Here is an 18,728-nt window from a genome sequence, read left to right on the forward strand (position 1 = left end):
CGCAAAACACTGAAAAAGCCATACGGTCGTGTGAAAGAGGCCTAACAGGCCAAGTTACATGTCAGAATAGCCTCAAAGAGCTGCTGTTTGGATATGAATGGTCGTCCACCCTCAAAGATCTTTTGCTTGAGGATGCTCCAAAGGTTCTCCATAGGGTTGAGGTCAGGGGAGGATGGAGGCCACACCATGAGTTTCTCTCCTTTTCTGCCGATAGCAGCCAATGGCTCGGAGGTCTTCTCTGCAGCATGAGATGGTGCATTGTCAGCATGAAGATGAATTTGCTACGGAAGGCACGGTTCTTCTTTTTGTACCATGGAAGAAAGTGGTCAGTCAGAAACTCTATCTACCGTATATGCCGGCGTATAAGACGACTTTCTAACGCTAAAAATTATTTTCAAAAGTCGGGGGTCGTCTTATACGCCGGGTATACTCAGATCCGATGGTATATTCTAACCCCCAGGCGTTCCCATGGTGACGGGGACGCTTGCCTGGGTGTTGGAATATACAGGGCCCCACCGCTCACTACATTTATTAACTGTAATCTGTAAACTTTAACTTTAAATGAGCGCTCATGTCTTTACTATTGTACCTTACTCTCAGCTCCGCTAACAGGCAGTGCGGGCGGCGCTCACTCACTGACGTTACGTGCCTGCTCCTTCCACTAGGCGGCGCAGGCGCGTGACGTCAGTGAGTGAGCGCCGCCCGCACTGCCTGTTACCAGAGCTGAGAGTAAGGTACAATAGTAAAGACATGAGCGCTCATTTAAAGTTAAAGTTTACAGATTACAGTTAATAAATGTATACTCCTCTGGGCGTCGGGGAGGGGGATCTGTGGATGGCAGTGTTTAGGGGGGGATCTGTGGATGGCACTATTTGGAGGGGGGTCTGTGGATGGCACTGTTATGGGGAGGGGGATCTGTGGATGGCACTGTCATGGGGGATCTGTGGATGACACTGTTATGGGGAGGGGGATCTGTGGATGGCACTGTCATGGGGGGATCTGTGGATGGCACTGTTATGGGGAGGGAGATCTGTGGATGGCACTGTCATGGGGGGATCTGTGGATGGCACTGTTATGGGGAGGGAGATCTGTGGATGGCATTGTCATGGGGGGATCTGTGGATGGCACTGTCATGGGGGGGGGATCTGTGGATGGCACTGTTTAGGGGGGGATCTGTGGATGGCACTGTTTAGGGGGGATCTGTGGATGGCACTGTTTAGGGGGAGGGGGATCTGTGGATGGCACTGTCATGGGGTGGATCTGTGGATGACACATATAGCATAAGATGCTATATAGTGTCATCCATAGATCCCCCCCATAGCAGTGTCATCCACTGATCCCCCTCCCCATAACAGTGCCATCCACAGATCCCAGTCAGTTCCCTGGACTGGAGAAGATCGTCTTGAAGACAGGGAGGGCTGGGCATTCAGGGGTAGTCTTATACGGCGAGTATAGCCCAAACCCAATATTTTAAATGGAAACGTTGGGGGTCGTCTTATACGCCCAGTCGTCTTATACGCCGACATATACGGTACTTTGCCAAGATCATTTTCAAACCTTCAGGGACCCGAATGGGGCCTACCAGCCCCCTCCCCGTGATTCAGGCACCTCCTGACTCCGCCACCTCCTTGCTGACGTCGCACCCTTGTTGGGACTTGGTAGCCATCCACTTCTCCTTCCATCTGGATCATCCAAGACTGTTTGAAAATGAGTCTTCATGTATGTCTGGGCCCAATGCAACTGTTTCTGCTCGTGAGCAGTGGTTAGGGGTGGCCGAATAGTAGGTTTATGCACAATTTGCAAACCTCTGAGGATCCTACACCTTGAGGTTCGCGGGACTCCAGAGGCACCAGCAGCTTCACATACCTGTTGGCTGCTTTGTAATGGCATTTTAGCAGCTGCTTCACACAACTTTTTTTTTTTTCGTTTACGGGCCATTTTTTGCGCTCCGTATACGGAACCATTCCGTGGCTCCATTCAAGTCAATAGGTCCGCAAAAAAAAACGGAACACATACGGAAATGCATCCATAGGTCTTCCGTATCTGTTCCATTTTTGCAGAATCGTCTATTGAAAATGTTATGCCCAGCCCAATTTTTTCTATGTAATTACTATATATGCCATACGGAAAAACGGAACAGAAACGGAAACACAACGGAAACAAACAAAAAAGGAGCAATGGATCCGTGAAAAACGGACCGCAAAACACTGAAAAATCCATACGGTCGTGTGAAAAAGGCCTTAAGCTACATGCACACGACAGTTGTGTGTTTTGCGGTCCGCAAGTCACGGATCCGCAAAACACAGATGGCGTCCGTGTGCGTTCCGCAATTTGCAGAATGGCACGGATAGCCTTTAATATAACTGCCTATTCTTGTCCGCAAAGCGTGGACAAGAATAGGACATGTTATATTTTTTTTGCGGGGCCCCGGAACGGAGCAACGGATGGGGACAGCACACTGAGTGCTGTCCACATCTTTTGCGGCCCCATTGAAGTGAATGGGTCCGCATCCGAGCCGCCAAAACTGCGGCTCAGATGCGGACCAAAACAACGGCCGTGTGCATGAGGCCTTAGGCCGATAAATTTGTCTGGCAGAAACCTTCCTCATTATCCCTTTATCTGCACGAACCCGTCTGTGCTCTGGATCCGCTACAAATCTCTTCCCAGTACAATGATTAGGCTTAAGTGTTAATGAAATATCTAATGTCTTCATACCTTGTCCAAGGCATTGCACTATTTGACACTTTTTTGTTCCCATATTGCTTGAAACCTGTGGCCTGCTTAATAACGTGGAACATTCTACTTAAAGGGAACCTGTCATGTGGATATTTGATTATAATCTAATTATATACAATCATTAACTACTAAAAAGTGCCTTAGATGTATTCACTTACTGGTGTGACAGATGGTTATCTCTAGGGGTGCACCGAAATGAAAATTCTGGTCCGAAACCGAAACCGAAAATTCAGGATGCCCTTGACCGAAAACCGAAACCGAAACTGCCTTTTTGCCCAAATACTTTTAAAATACATTTTTTTTAATGATTTTATTAATAATTCTTTTTCATGAATTTAATAAATCATATTATATATGATTTATTTACATATTATATATACTTTATGAATGAAGCAGGCGGCAAGGGCGCATGACGTATGACTCACACTGCCAGCGTCCGTCCTCCCGGCCTGCCTCCTCCCTCCTCTCTGCTACCTACCTATCGGCGAGCGCTTGTAGTTGTAAGTACCGGTAATACACAGCGCTCCTTATGTGATTACATACAATTACAATTAACTATTAGACATACGATTATACAGTGAGCGGGGCCCGTGTAGTAGAATACAGTCACTGCACGGGCCCCGCTGTCATTATAAAAGCAGATGCCGGCCCCCAATCCCGCCTCCCTCACAGCTGATACACCCGCCGCACGGCATCGCGGCGGGTGTATCATTGAAAACTCAGCAAAATCAGCAGCATTCGCCGTATAAGACGCACTGCTATTTTCCCCCCACTTTTGGGGGGGAAAAAGTGCGTCTTATACGGCGAAAAATACGGTAATTAATTTTATTAACAAATATAATTACTTACCGCAGGCGATCTTACAGCAGTGTAGCAGTGCCCCACTTCTCTCACAGCACTTCCGGTTTGAAGGCTGCGCGGCGGCAGTGTGCGGTCTTCTCACAGCACGGATGGTGAGCTACTTGGTGGGTGACAAATCCCACAATTCCCAAACCCCATATTTTCTGCCGATATGTACCAATATCGGCCGAAATGGATTAGGCCCATTTTCGGCCAATATTTTCGGGCGCCGGAATTTCGGTGCACCCCTATCTCATAATATACACACAAAGATGCCGCATGCTAATGAGCTGATTTGAGTCCAGCGTGATGTCAGTGAGTCCAGCGTATATTTAATTCAGAGCTATAACCACTCCCCTGCCCACCTGCTGCTGATTCATATGGAAAATAACTGTCATTCAGCAGCAGGTAGGCGGGGAGAGTCAGGAGCTCATGAATATTCATGACTTATCATTATCAGCTGGAGCTTTTCAATACAAGATGTTGGCAGATTGACTGGGTCAATTAAAGAAAGTGACCCAGCATTTTGCTAAGAGAATCAGTCACTTATTTATGTTGCCCTTAGTTAGGACACCATAAAACTGGTGACAGGTTCCCTTTAAGTAGTTTTCCTTTAATTGGGCTCACCTGGCAAACCAATTATCACAGGTGTTTGACATTGAATTCAGTGATCAGAGAGCCCTGAGACACAATACCATCCATGAGTTTGATTGAAAAACAAAAAAATGACATCTTTATGACACTTATATCCAATTTGCATAATAATTTGGAAAGCGGTGTATTTACACCAGACATCTGGAAAAAAAAATACACTGAAAAATCTGATTCCCTTTTATTATAAAGCTATCTGCCTGCAGCCACCACTAGGGGGAGCTCACTGCATAGGAATTTATGCAATTGCAATTTACTGGAAGCTGAAATCTGTTTGCACTGAGCTCCCCCTAGTGGTTGCTATTTTTACATGGTGAAGAGAAGGAGTTGAGCGGAGGGCTTCCTCCCCACAGGCACCATAGCAATTGCAAGTTCTGCCTCCATTGAAGGTATGCTACTGTGGCCCTGAAGGGTTGTGTCTAGGATGGAGTTGCTCCTGGTAGATATGATGTCACAGAAAGAGGTGGAGTCTCTGGATCTAATGGGCGGGGCAAAACATTACTGGAGGCACATGAATGTAGTGTGGAGTTGCTCCAAACCGGTATAAAGCTATGTTCATATGGTTGCTAATGATTGTGTGACTTTTTTCTCCTTTTTCCCCCCGTTTTATTTTCCTCTAGCCCCCCCGTATTATTAATATATTTTTTTCAATGTCACTTATTCACAAAGTGTCTTCAGCTTACTGATTTATACTATTATAGAGTATCTGTCACTATGACCAACCATATGTACCGCATACTGCCTGGTATAGTTTATCGCAGTGAATTAAATGAGCTGCAATCGGATGAACCTCAGCGAGATGGACAGAGAAATAAGGGGGAAAACAAACAACAGGTGGCACTATATGGATACATTTTATTGAATAACTCAGTGGCTATACTACATTTTTAATTACACAATTGCAAGAGTATTCAGATCCAAGTACTGGTCTGAAAAACAGACTTTAGGAGTCTCATTTAGTGCCATTAACACAGGTGTATAACATCCAGCCCCTGGCCATGCAGTCTTCCATTACAACAGGTGTATAACATCCAGCCCCCGGCCATGCAGTCTGCCATTACCACAGGTCTATAACATCCAGCCCCCGGCCATGCAGTCTTCCATTACAACAGGTGTATAACATCCAGCCCCCGGCCATGCAGTCTGCCATTACCACAGGTCTATAACATCCAGCCCCCGGCCATGCAGTCTGCCATTACCACAGGTGTATAATATCCAGCCCCCGGCCATGCAGTCTGCCATTACCACAGTGTAAAACATCCAGCCCCCGGCCATGCAGTCTGCCATTACCACAGGTGTATAATATCCAGCCCCCGCCCATGCAGTCTGCCATTACCACAGTGTATAACATCCAGCCCCCGGCCATGCAGTCTGCCATTACGACAGTGTATAACATCCAGCCCTCGGCCATGCAGTCTGCCGCTACCACAGTGTAAAACATCCAGCCCCCACCCATGCAGTCTGCCATTACCACAGTGTATAACATCCAGCCCCCGGCCATGCAGTCTGCCATTACGACAGTGTATAACATCCAGCCCTCGGCCATGCAGTCTGCCGCTACCACAGTGTATAACATCCAGCCCCCACCCATGCAGTCTGCCATTACCACAGTGTATAACATCCAGCCCCCGGCCATGCAGTCTTCCATTACCACAGTGTATAACATCCAGCCCCCGGCCATGCAGTGGTCCTGCCACGAGTCACTTCTTTTGAAATGTCTTCCTCCAATGTAAAATCACAGTGACCACACTTCTCCCTCATAAGCTTGATGAAGGGCAAAATTGCCCGAAATGTTGCTTCATTGCTTTTTTTTCTGGTGACTCTGGAATCCTTAATAAGTGGAAAATGTATTACCTAAAATTTTAGTTTCCTGGAGTCCGTAGGCAGCATACAGAGAACAGGTTAATGACTCATTAGCTGCTGGATAGAAGAGTCACGGGTTAATAGCAGTCAATAATCAATTAATTACCTGACTCCCCCCTATAGAGGGGCACTAAATGAACACACAAATGTATAGTACGTAGCAGTACAACAACAAAATTTTATTGGGTTGGATTATTATGCTGCCTGCAGACTCCAGGAAATGAAAATTTCAGGTAATACATTTTCCACTTCCCGATCGTCTTCCGGCAGCACACACAGAAGGGGAGAGCAAAGCAACGATTAAACCTGGAAGGTGCTTGGTGCACACTCTTGCCAAAGGCTGAACCCTCAGAGGCTAGAAGATCCAGACGATAATGTTTTACAAGGGTGGATGGAGTAGTCCATGTAGCTGTTCTGCAGATTTGTTCTAAAGCAGGCATGCTCAACCCGCGGCCCTCCAGCTGTTGTAAAACTACAACTCCCACCATGCCCTTCTGTAGGCTGATAGCTGTAGGCTGTCCGGGAATGATGGGAGTTGTAGTTTTGCAACAGCTGGAGGGCCGCAGGTTGAGCAGAAATCTGAGGTAGGGTTCCCTGGAAGATAAGGCATGTCATTCACAAACCCTTCTAGCAGAGGTTATGGCAATGAGAAACTGAGTTTTATCAGACACATGTTTCAGACTAGTGTCCCCTAGTGGCTCAAAAGGATGAAGACAGAGGCGCTTTAATATAATAGTTCAATCCCAGGGAGCTACTGGATCATGATAAGGTGTTCCTAACTTCTTGATCGCTTTAAGACAGGCATGCTCAACCTGCGGCCCTCCAGCTGTTGCTAGACTACAACTCCCAGCATTCCCAGACAGTCTACAGCTATCAGCCTGCAGCAGCGCATGGTGGGAGTTGTAGCTTTACAACAGCTGGAGGGCCCCAGGTTGAGCATCCCTGCTTTGAGAAATCTGGAAACCAATGGATTATGTGAGAATTTTGCTTCTAATTGAGCATTGATGGCAGATAGATGTACTTCCAGTGTGTTAAGGACTCATGCACACGAACGCATTTTGTTTCCGTGTCCGTTTAATCTTTTTGCGGACCGTATGCAGAACCATTCACCTCAATGGGTCCGCAAAAAAAACTGAAGTTACTCTGTGTGCATTCCTTTTCTGTATGTTCGTTCCGCAAACAAATAGAACATGTCCTATTATTATCCGCATTACGGACAAGGATAGGACTGTTCTATTAGGGGCCAGCTGTTCCGTTCCGCAAAATATGCACAGGGATGTCATCCGTATTTTTTGCTGATCCGTTTTTTGCGGACCGCAAAATACATACGGTCGTGTGCATGAGCCCTAAGACTGTATTAGACAGGCCGATTTAACTGGCGATTACCGGGAAGGAAGCATTCCTTCCCGGCAATCGCCTGCTCACTAGTGGAGGAGACCACTGCTATTACATGCAGCGATCTCCTCCTCAGTATAGGGAGGAACGGTTGTTAAACCATAGCTCTTACCTATACCATATCATTGTTTGCTGGCTGCAGATGGTGATTAGACACCATGATCTGCCACCTGAAAGCAATTTTTTAACTTGTCAAAAGATTTGGATTGCCCAATGAATGATCATTAGCTCGTTCATCAGGCAATTGGTGGCAGCATTAGACTGCCAGATGATCGCTAACGAGCATTACTACATAGATAAATGCTCGTTAGCAATTGTCTGCCCAAAAAATTGGCAGGTTTCAAACCTTTGTCATATCCATCTTGTAAAAATTGCACAATGGTGGAGACAGTATCTGGAGATATATTGTTTTCAACAAACCAATTGGAGAAAATATGCCGGACTCCAGGAGTACACTTGGTTTTGGTTTTCTGGAGGCTAGCAACGTGTTGATTACTTCATTAGTAGGTGTTCTAGGTCTGGATGAAACAGATTTTTCTGAATGAGTAGGTCCTGTTCAAGAGGAATTTTCCAGAGTCTCCTCTTTGATAGTTGTAGTGCCAGGGAAAACCAAGCCCCTCTGGGCCAAAATGGAAGAACCACTATGGATTCTACCTTTTCGTCCCTGATTTTTCTCAGGACTCTAAGGATTTTTCTAGGTTTATTAGAAAACCATGTTGAGTTAAGGTTTGAAGGATGAAGCTCTGATCAGCCAATCATTGAGATATGGTGTCACAAAGATTCCTTTTAGTCTTAGGGGTGCAGATTGCACAAACGCCACCTTGGTGAAGACTCGAGGGACGGACGTTATTCCAAATGGTAGACCGGTGAATTGGAGATACACCACACGACGTTGTAGAAGTATAGCAATTCGGAGAAATTTTATCTGGTTTTGAAGAATTGGAATATGAAGATGTTTATGATTTATTGGATGGAATCCATTTAGATTTTTTTTCTTCACAAAAAAAGTATTCAAGTACATTAGATTTATTATCAGGCGCCAGGATCCTCCGGGTTTTGGTTCTGCGAAGATGGGGGAGTAGGCTCTGCCTCTCTTCTGATGGGACTTCCTCTAAAGCTTCTTTTTGAATAAATTCCTCCAGAAGTTGGAAAATAACTGGATTTTTCCCTTTGTTCACCAAGTACCAATCTTTCTCCAGTTCCAAAGAGTAGCCTTTTGTAATTGTGGACTGGACCCATGCTTCTGAAGAGGTTTTAAATTATTCTGCAGAGAATCTTTTGAGTCTCCCTCCAACCAGTGGAAGCCTGGCATCATAAGGCTGGGCTTGATAAAAGGCTTAGGGATTAGATGTCTCTTTTAAAGGAAGACGAAGGTTCTTTGCCCTTTTTGAAAACTTCTTTCTGTCTGAGGCACGAAAATTACGCCGGATTTCGGAGTTTTGAAGGATTTGAAAAGTTCTCTTATTAGAGCTTGGAAAGGATACTCCTTTATTTTCATTTAGTGATTTGAGAATACGTTCAAGCTGTGGACCAAATAAAAATGAAGTGGTAAGGAGCAAAAATGATTTTTAGATGGCACATCTCCATCCCACTGCTTAATCCACAAGGTGCGTCTGGCTGCCTTTGATAGAGTCAAGGACGTGGAAGAGAATTTTAGAATATCAGGAGGAACAAATCACAAAGAAATTCAGTTGCAGACTTTAGAACACTAATATCCTGTAGAATTTTTTCTCTAGAGACACCATCTTATAAGTCTTGAGTAAGCGGACTCAACCAGATTAGAAGATGCTACTGAGTTCGCTGAATAATACATTTTTTTAAGAGGTTACCTGCCTTGCGGTCCATGGGTTCTTTTAATAATGATGACCTTTTAGGTAACTCTGCAACCGCGACATCCACCTTAGGAGGTCATTGCCAGTCCTTTATTGCTTTAGGCCCCTTTCACACGAGCGAGTTTTCCACGCGGGTGCAATGCGTGATGTGAACGCATAGCACCCGCACTGAATCCTGACCCATCCATTTCAATGGGTCTGTGCACATGAGCGTTTTTTTTTCACGCATCAGCTCTGCGTTGCGTGAAAAACGCAGCATGTTCTATATTCTGCGTTTTTCACGCAGCCCTGGCCCCATAGAAGTGAATGAGGCTTTAGTGAAAAACGTAATGCATCCGATGGTTGCTAGGAGATGTTGTTTGTAAACGTTCAGGTTTTTTTTATCACAGGCGTGAAAAACGCATCAAAACGCATTGCCCTCGTGTGGAAACAACTGAACGCAATTGCAGACAAAACTTACTGCGCTTGCTTGCAAAATGGTGCGAGTTTCATTGAACGCATCCGTACCAGGGATGAGCGAATCGACTTCGGATGAAACATCCAAATTCGATTCGCATAAAACTTTGTTTCAATACTGTACAGAGCAAGCGCTCCTTACAATATTAGAATGTATTGGCTGCGATGAGCCAGAGTTATTACTACGCGAAGTCTCACGAGACTTCGCATAACTTCAGAAATTGATTTATACTGTAAAAAAACATTTCCCGAACTCTGGTTCAGTTCCAAGCGGTACCTTGGAACCGAACCAGAGTTCGGGAAATGTTTTTTTTACAGTACAAATTAATTTATGAAGTTATTGCGCGAAGTCTCGCGAGACTTCACAAAGCAATAACTTCGGCTCATCGCGGCCAATACATTGTAATACTGTAAGGCGCTCCTGCACTGTACAGTATTAGAACAAAGTTTTATGCGAATCGACTTCGGATGTTTCATCCGAATTCTATTCGCTCATCCCTGGTACGGACCTAATCCGTCAAACTTGTGTGAGAGGCCTTAGGCCCCTTTCACACGAGCGAGTATTCCGCGCGGATGCGATGCGGGAGGTGAACGCATTGCACCCGCACTGAATACCGACCCATTCATTTCTATGGGGCTGTTCACATGAGCGGTGATTTTCACGCATCACTTATGCGTTGCGTGAAAATCGCAGCATGTTCTATATTCTGCGTTTTTCACGCAACGCAGGCCCCATAGAAGTAAATGGGGTTGCGTGAAAATCGCAAGCATCCGCAAACAAGTGCGGATGCGGTGCGATTTTCACGCACGGTTGCTAGGAGACGATCGGGATGGAGACCCGATCATTATTATTTTCCCTTATAACATGGTTATAAGGGAAAATAATAGCATTCTGAATACAGAATGCAAAGTAAAATAGCACTGGAGGGGTTAAAATTTTTTTTAACTCACCTTAATCCACTTGCTCGCGTAGCCCGGCATCTCCTTGTGTCTCCTTTGTTGAAGGACCAGTGATGACGTCACTCCGGTCATCACATGGTATGTCACATGATCTTGGTGAATCACCATGGTAAAAGATCATGTGATGACCGGAGTGACGTCACCACAGGTCCTTCAACAAAGGAGACACAAGGAGATGCCTGGCTACGCGAGCAAGTGGATTAAGGTGAGTTCAATTTTTTTATTTATTTTTTTAACCCCTCCAGTGCTATTTTACTTAGCATTCTGTATTCAGAATGCTATTATTTTCCCTTATAACCATGTTATAAGGGAAAATAATACAATCCACAGAACACTGATCCCAAGCCCGAACTTCTGTGAAGAAGTTCGGGTACCAAACATGCGCGATTTTTCTCACGCGAGTGCAAAACGCATTACAATGTTTTGCACTCGTGCGGAAAAATCACACCCGCACATTTTTCCGCAACACCCGTGTGAAAGAGGCCTTAGGGTCTAGTTTATAAGTGGACTTGAACCTGATGCCAGGTTCTAATTTTTTCACTGGCTGCTCCCAATTACACTGGAACCAGTCTTGGGCAATCAGATGACATGGAAGAACGTGATCCTTAACTACAAGAAAATAAAACATCTGCTCTTTTTTCGGTTTATGAGAAACATCCTTATTGGTCTCAACGATAGCTTTTACAGATTTTAATTAGAGCAGAAATTTTTTCTTTATTGAGTAAATGTAAATCCTCAAGTGAGTCTTCATCAGAAGTATCAGACATAATTTCTCCCTCAGATATCAGTATCTGAAAATATGTCAGTGTGGACAGGAGAAGGAGTAGTTGTTCTTCTTTGCAGGAGGAGCAGTAGCAGACAGAGCAGATCTCAACCTCAGCCATGTTAGCCCCCCCCATATCAAAATTTTTGAACAAAACATATGCAGTTGGTTAGATCAAGTGTTGTTTGCGTTAGATCTCACACAGAAGTAGAGATATTAACAGTTATTTGCAGGGGGGGGCTAACCCGTCATCAGCCCCCCTACCTTATCAAAAAATTGACCAAACAATTAGCTATTTTGGAAGATATTTGTTAGATCAGGTATGATCAACTAGTTGTTTTGTTAGATCTCATATAATTACAGACTTATTAAGTGATTAATGAGGGGGGGGGGCTAGCCCCCCCACATGCAATTTTCTGGTAAAATTTGATGCAGACTAATAGGCCTTCGTTAGATCCGGTAAGATCAAGTGGTTTCAACGTTAGATCTCATTTAATTACAGAGATATTATGGATATTTGGTATTACATAAGGGGGGGCTGGCCCCCCACATACAATTTTCTGGTAAAATTTCATTCAGGCTAATAGATCTGCATTAGATCCGCTAAGATCAAGTGGTTTCAACGTTAGATCTCATATAATTACAGAGATATTATGAATATTTAGTATTACATAAGGGGGGCTAGCCCCCCACATATAATTCTCGGGAAAAAATTCATTCAGACTAATAGGCCTTCGTTAGATCCGGTAAGATCAAGTGGTTTCAACGTTAGATCTCATATAATTACAGAGATTTTTCACATGAAAACACAGATATTAGGAAGTATTAAATAGGGGAGCTAGCCCCCCCCCCCCCCCCCCCCCCTAATGTAATTCCAAATATCCATAATATCTCTGTAATTATATGAGATCTAACATTAAAACCACTTGATCTTAGCGGATCTAATGCAGATCTATTAGCCTGAATCAAATTTTACCAGAAAATTGCATGTGGGGGGGGCTAGCCCCCCTATTTAATACTACCTAATATCTGTGTTTTTATGTGAAATATCTCTGTAATTAAATGAGATCTAACGTTGAAACCACTTAATCTTACCGGATCTAACAAAGGCCTATTAGTCTGAATGAAATTTTACCCGAAAATTGCATGTGGGGGGGTTAGCCCCCCCTCATTAATCACTTAATAGGTCTGTAATTATGTGAGATCTAACAAAACAACTAGTTGATCATACCGGATCTAACAAATATCTTCCAAAATAGCTAATTGTTTGGTCAATTTTTTGATAAGGGGGGCTGATGACGGGTTAGCCCCCCCCTGCAAATAACTGATAATATCTCTACTTCTGTGTGAGATCTAACGCAAACAACAATTGATCTAACCTGTTCTAACAAAGATCTAACCAACTGCATATGTTTTGTTCAAAATTTTTTATATAGGGGGCCTAACACGGCTGAGGTCAGATCTCATTTCCTGAAAAGCTTCTGAAAGCTGTTCCTTAAAAAGGAATTCAGCCGAGATTGCCTAGGAGAATCTGTAGATGGAGTAGAGGCAGAACAGGGTGCATGTTCCCAATTTTTTTTCCAGTGTCCATTCCATTTTTTTTGTGGCCCTTATTTACTTCAATGGGGCCACAAAAAAAAATGAAATGACCCAGTGTGCATTTTGTGTCTGTGTGTCCACATGGCCATTCCGCAAAAAAATAGAACATTCTATTCTTGTCCGCATTACGGACAAGGATAGGACTCTTCTATTATAGGCCGGCGCTTCTGATCTACAAAATGTAGAATGCACACAGCTGGTATCCATGTTTTGCTGACCGCAAAACACCCAACGGTCGTGTGCATGAGCCCATAGGCTGCTGGCAACTGGAGCATATAGAGTGCTTGGGTTTCCTTTTCTTCTTTACCACTTGGGGAGAAGAGCTTTACACCCGCAAAGGAAACAACCGAGCACATGAGCAAAGAGACGTTTAAAGGGAACCTGTCATCAACTTTATGCGGACCTCACCGAGGGCAGTATAAAATAGAGACAGAAATGCTGATGTCAGCGGTGTGTCACTCATGAGCTAAAAGTAAGAGGTTGCTGAGAACCAGCATCATAATCATTGCAGCCCAGGCCTGGAGAAGAGTCACATCTACCTGAGAAGAGTCATGGTTATTCCTAATCTCCTGCTCTCTCACCATCTGCTGATGATTGGCAGTTCTCTCCTAGAGAAAAAGGGAGAAAACTAGGTAGAAGACTGTCAGTCATCAGCAGGAGAGCAGGAATTTATGAATAACCAGGACTCTTCTCGGTGGCCGGGACTCTTTTCCAGGCCTGGGCTTCAATGATTGTGATGTTGGTTCTCGGCAACCACTTACTTTTAACTTTTTAAAGACAGACCTCTGCAATCAACTCACTTGTTTCTACTTTATGCTACCATTAGTACGGGGAGCATAAAGTTGATGATTCCCTTTAAGTCATTGAGGCAGCCACAGAGGGTAGACAACAATACCTTGCAGCCTAGAGGGTTCTGCTGCCTAGCAAAAGGTGCAAGAACCGAATGACATGCTGGGAATTTAAACACTCAAAATCTCACCAGAACGCCACTACGGCCCGACCGCCATTTTGAAATATCCTGTAGACTCTGCCAGTAACCAAGTGCGGGAAGATTATGCGCCTAAGACTTACCTCATCGGTGGCCATCTTAATACACCCAGTGCATCACAGACACATGTGCCAAGTACAGCGGAACCATTATGGAGATGAGGAACAGGTACTCTATTCAGCATTAGTGTTGAACAAAGCGAGCTTCGGAGACTTCATCCGAAGTCACTTCGTTCAAAACTTCGGAATAATACTGTGCAGAGATTTGTCTCCATGCAGAATTAGAATGTATGGGCTCCGATGAGCCGAAGTTAGTTATTCACGAATTTGCTCGTGGCTTCGTTGAATAACTTTGGTAATTAATTTTAAAAGTGGAAAACCACTTTAAAACTTGAAACCGAACTCGGCTTTGGTTCTGACTAGTACCTTGGAACCGAAGCAGAGTTCGGTTTCAAGTTTTAAAGTGGTTTTCCACTTTAAAAATCAATTACCGAAGTTATTCAGCGAAGTCGCGCGCGACTCCGCAAATAACTTCAGATCATCGCAGCCCATACATTCTAATACTGTACAGACTAATCTCCGTACAGTATAATTCCGAGGTTCAGAACGAAGCGACTTCAGATGAAGCATCCGAAGCTCGCTTCACTCAACACTATATAGCATGCTCCATGAGGTACATGGTCTTAGGCCGAGGGACAAGTCAGCGCCTGTATACACCCAAAGGGGATTTAAAACAATAGAATCTACACCCCTATAGAGCCTTAGGGACAGATCAAGTCTGTATAGAGGGCTCATTTCAGAGAGTGAAACTTCTATCTGGAGAAGAGACAAAATATACGCGTGTTCATTTAGTGCCCCTTTATGGAGGGGGGGGGGGTCAGGCCTGGCACTATAATAAGGCAGACCAAGCGGCTGCCTTAGGGCGCAGAGATGCCGAGCCAAGGGGGAAGGGCGTAAAAATGAAACTTTTTTTATTTATAAACCTGCGGCTGTTCTCCTTTGTGTTGTCCTGGTATCTTCTCTCTGGGCTCCCGACAAGTTTGAGGACCTTCCCCACTCCCGCTGAGCCAAACTTTGAGGACCCTTCCCACTCAGCCAATCAGTGGCCGCAGCTGTGTTACGTGTCAGACCAGTGATTGGCTCAGCGGGAAATCACTGGACTGACACGTGACATAGCTGCGGCCACTGATTGGCTGAGTGGGGAAGGTCCTCAAACTTGGTAGATACCAGGACCACACAGAGGAGAAGGGGAGCTGCTGCAGACGGGACCAGGTGAACATAATGTTTTTTACACAACATTAATAGAGGGGGGGGGGGCGTGACATGGGGGGGTGAAATGTGACATGGGGGGAGAAATGTCACATTTCTCCCCTTCCATGTCACATCACCACCCTATGTCACATTTCTCCCCCTCCTTTGGGGTCGCCAAAATGTAGCTTCGCTTGTGTTGGCAAAAATCCTTGCACCGCAATTGCGGACAAGAATTGGACATGTTCTATATTTTTTTTTCGGGAACGGAAGTGCGGACCCGGAAGTGCAGATCCGCAATTCCGGATCCGGGCAGCACATCGTGCTACCCCATAGAAATGAATGGGTCCGCAATTCCGTTCCGCAAAATGCGGACGTGTGAATGGACCCTTATACAGTAGGTTGGGTCTAATGCATAGTTTGACATAGTTAACCGACCATCATTAGGCTTTGTTCACACTTCAGAAAACCAGAAGTGGATACCACCACATGCCTTTTCAATCTTGGATCTTGGCTTTAGAAATGGATGTAAAGTACTGATCAACCACAGAAGTGTGAACGAGGCCTCATTCAGACGGTCGCATCTTGGGCACATTTTTATCAGCTGACATTAGAGCCCAACATCAGCTCCAGTGCCCAGGATCTACGCTGTACGCTCAGATCATTAGACCAGTGGTCAGACCAGGATCAGAGTCTGTAGTAAGAACCATAAAATGCACCTACATCATGGCTGTCTGAACAAGGCCTGAGAACTAATCTAGATTATTTGGTACCCTCCCCATAGCAGTTAATGGGGCCTATAGGTCTCTCTAAATGGAAGCAGACCGCAGCTCATGTGGAAACAGTCGCCCATATTTCCTTGGCTCTCTTTAATGTCTGGACAAGGATTTATTTGCTGTATCAGCAATGTGGAAAATACTGCACTTAAAAGGGGTTTGTCTGGATCTTGTGTGTTTCAGAACATCACTTGGAACAGTCCTGTTAAAGGGGTGGCGCAGAACAACTTATTCCCTATCCTGTGGGGATGTGTCGGATTGGTGAAGGTGCCCCGGCGATTACGAGAATAGACCCCACCATTTTTTCAACCTTGAATGTGGCCATGGAATATGACAGGTTCTCCGCATTGTTGTTCTTTTTTGTCATTATCCAGGACTTGAGAACCTGTAGGAATCATTAAGGGAGGTTTATCACAACTGGTGTAAAGGAAAACCAATCATAGCAACAAATCAGATTCCACCTGTCATTTTCCATAGGAGCTCTGAAAAAGTGTGAATTACTCTTACCGGTAATTGGATTTTCCAATAACCTCCACGGCACTGACAGGAGGGTGTCTCCGCCCCCAGGACAGGAAGCAACGTAGGAGCAACAATTCAAAAGGCCTCCCCCTTACCTCACCAGTCAGTGAGAGAGTACTCGGAGAAGATGCAAAAAGGAAATTGTATTAAATATCAAAATTACATCATTTGACAATATAAGCATAATACTTGCAGAAATCAATAAACATACATTTCAATCTGGGAGGGAAAAACTCAGTGCCGTTGTGGAGGTTATTGGAAAATCCAATTACCGGTAAGAGTAATTCAGACTTTTCCCCGGCAGCTCCACAACAGCACTGACAGGAAGATTAGCAGAGTAATCTACTAGGGTGGGACAACAGCGGCAAGAACTCTACGCCCAAAGAATAAGTTCAGATTCTTTTGGACATCTAGTTTATAGTGATTGTAGAAAGTCATTGGACTCGCTCAGGTGGCCGCTTTACAAATCTGGTCTAAAGAGACCGAGGTTGATTCTGCCCAGGAGGATGAAACTGCCCTAGTGGAGTGGGCTCTTATTCCTACAGGAGGTAACAGGTCTTTCTTGATGTAAGAAGTGGAGATGACATCCCGAATCCACCTGGCTATGGTGGACTTTCTGGCGGCTCTTCCTTTATTGACCCCCTGGTGTTGAAGGAAAAGTTGGTCCGATCGTCTAAACGCCTCCGTGGCTTTTAGATAGGCCAACACAGATCTTCTTACATCCAGGTTCTGACATTTCTTCTCTTTTTCAGAGGAAGGATGTGGGCAACAGGATGGCAGCGAGATTTCTTGACCACAATGGAAGGAGGAGATCACTTTAGGAAGAAATGAGGGACAGTGCCTTAGAATTATACAATTGTCTAGAATAGACAAATAGGGCATCTTACAGGAGAAGGCCTGTATCTCCCCAACTCTTCTGGCGGTGGTTATTGCCACTAAGAATACTGTCTTGTAAGTTAATAGTTTTAGAGAGATTTCATCCACCGGTTCAAATGGAGGCTCCATTAAGACCGAGAGGACCAGACTTAGATCCCAAGGTGGAACCATGGAACGAACAGTCTCAACTTTTCTGGTAGCCCCCTTGATAAAGTGTTTAACAAGAGGGGAATTGGCCAGTCTTAAATACAGAAAGGTGCGGAGGGCAGATATCTGAACCTTTAGAGTGGAAGGACAAAGACCTTTGTTTAGACCTGCTTGTAGGAACTCTAGAATTTGAGGGATGTCAGGATAGAGAATTTTTTGAAAAGGTCTGGAAGGCTTTCCAGGTCCTTAGGTATATTTTCGAGGTGGTTGGTTTGCGGCTCAGCATGAGAGTAGTATTCACCTCATCTGACAGACCTTTCTTTTTTAGTTCTGACCGTTCAATTTCCAGGCCGTCAGGTTCAGTTGTTTTAAGTTTGGATGCCACATGGGACCCTGATGAAGAAGGTCCGTGTTTTGTGGTAATGTCCAGTAAATCCCCTCGAACAGTTTCAGCAGTACAGGAAACCAAGCCATCCTTGGCCAGTAAGGTGCGATGAGGATCACACAAGCTCGTTCTTCCTCTATTTTCATCAGCGTTCTTGGTATTAGGCTGAAGGGGGGTGGGGGGAAGGCATACAACAGAGTGCTCGGCCAAGGTTGGGCTAGGGCATCTAACCAAAGCAGATGGCCCTGCCCGGAGAGGGAGCAGAACTTTTTGGTTTGTTTGTTTTCCCTTGTGGCGAATAAGTCCATTTCCAGGCAGCCCCATTTTTTGCAGATCTTTTTGAATACTCGGGGATCTAAGGACCATTCTCCTTCTTTGACTGTTGTCCGGCTCAAAGAAAAAAATAAAAATCGGCCACGAGATTTTGACCTCCTTTTACATGAACTGCAGAAAGGGACGATAGGTTTTTTTCCGCCCAGAAAAAAATGTTGCGAGCTACCGTTGCGAAAGAGCGACTTTTTGTCCCCCCTTGCCTGTTGAGGTAGGCGACCACTGTAGTATTGTCGGACAATACTTTTACGTGCTTTGAGCAAGAGGGCGTGTGAAGAGACGTAAAGACCGTGAAGATGGCCATGAGCGCTTTTACATTTGACGAGGCATCTATCATATAAGGGCCGCATTCGCCCTGTATGTAC

The sequence above is a fragment of the Bufo bufo genome, chromosome 1, assembly GCF_905171765.1.
Source record: "Bufo bufo chromosome 1, aBufBuf1.1, whole genome shotgun sequence".
Taxonomy (NCBI): Eukaryota; Metazoa; Chordata; class Amphibia; order Anura; family Bufonidae; genus Bufo; species Bufo bufo.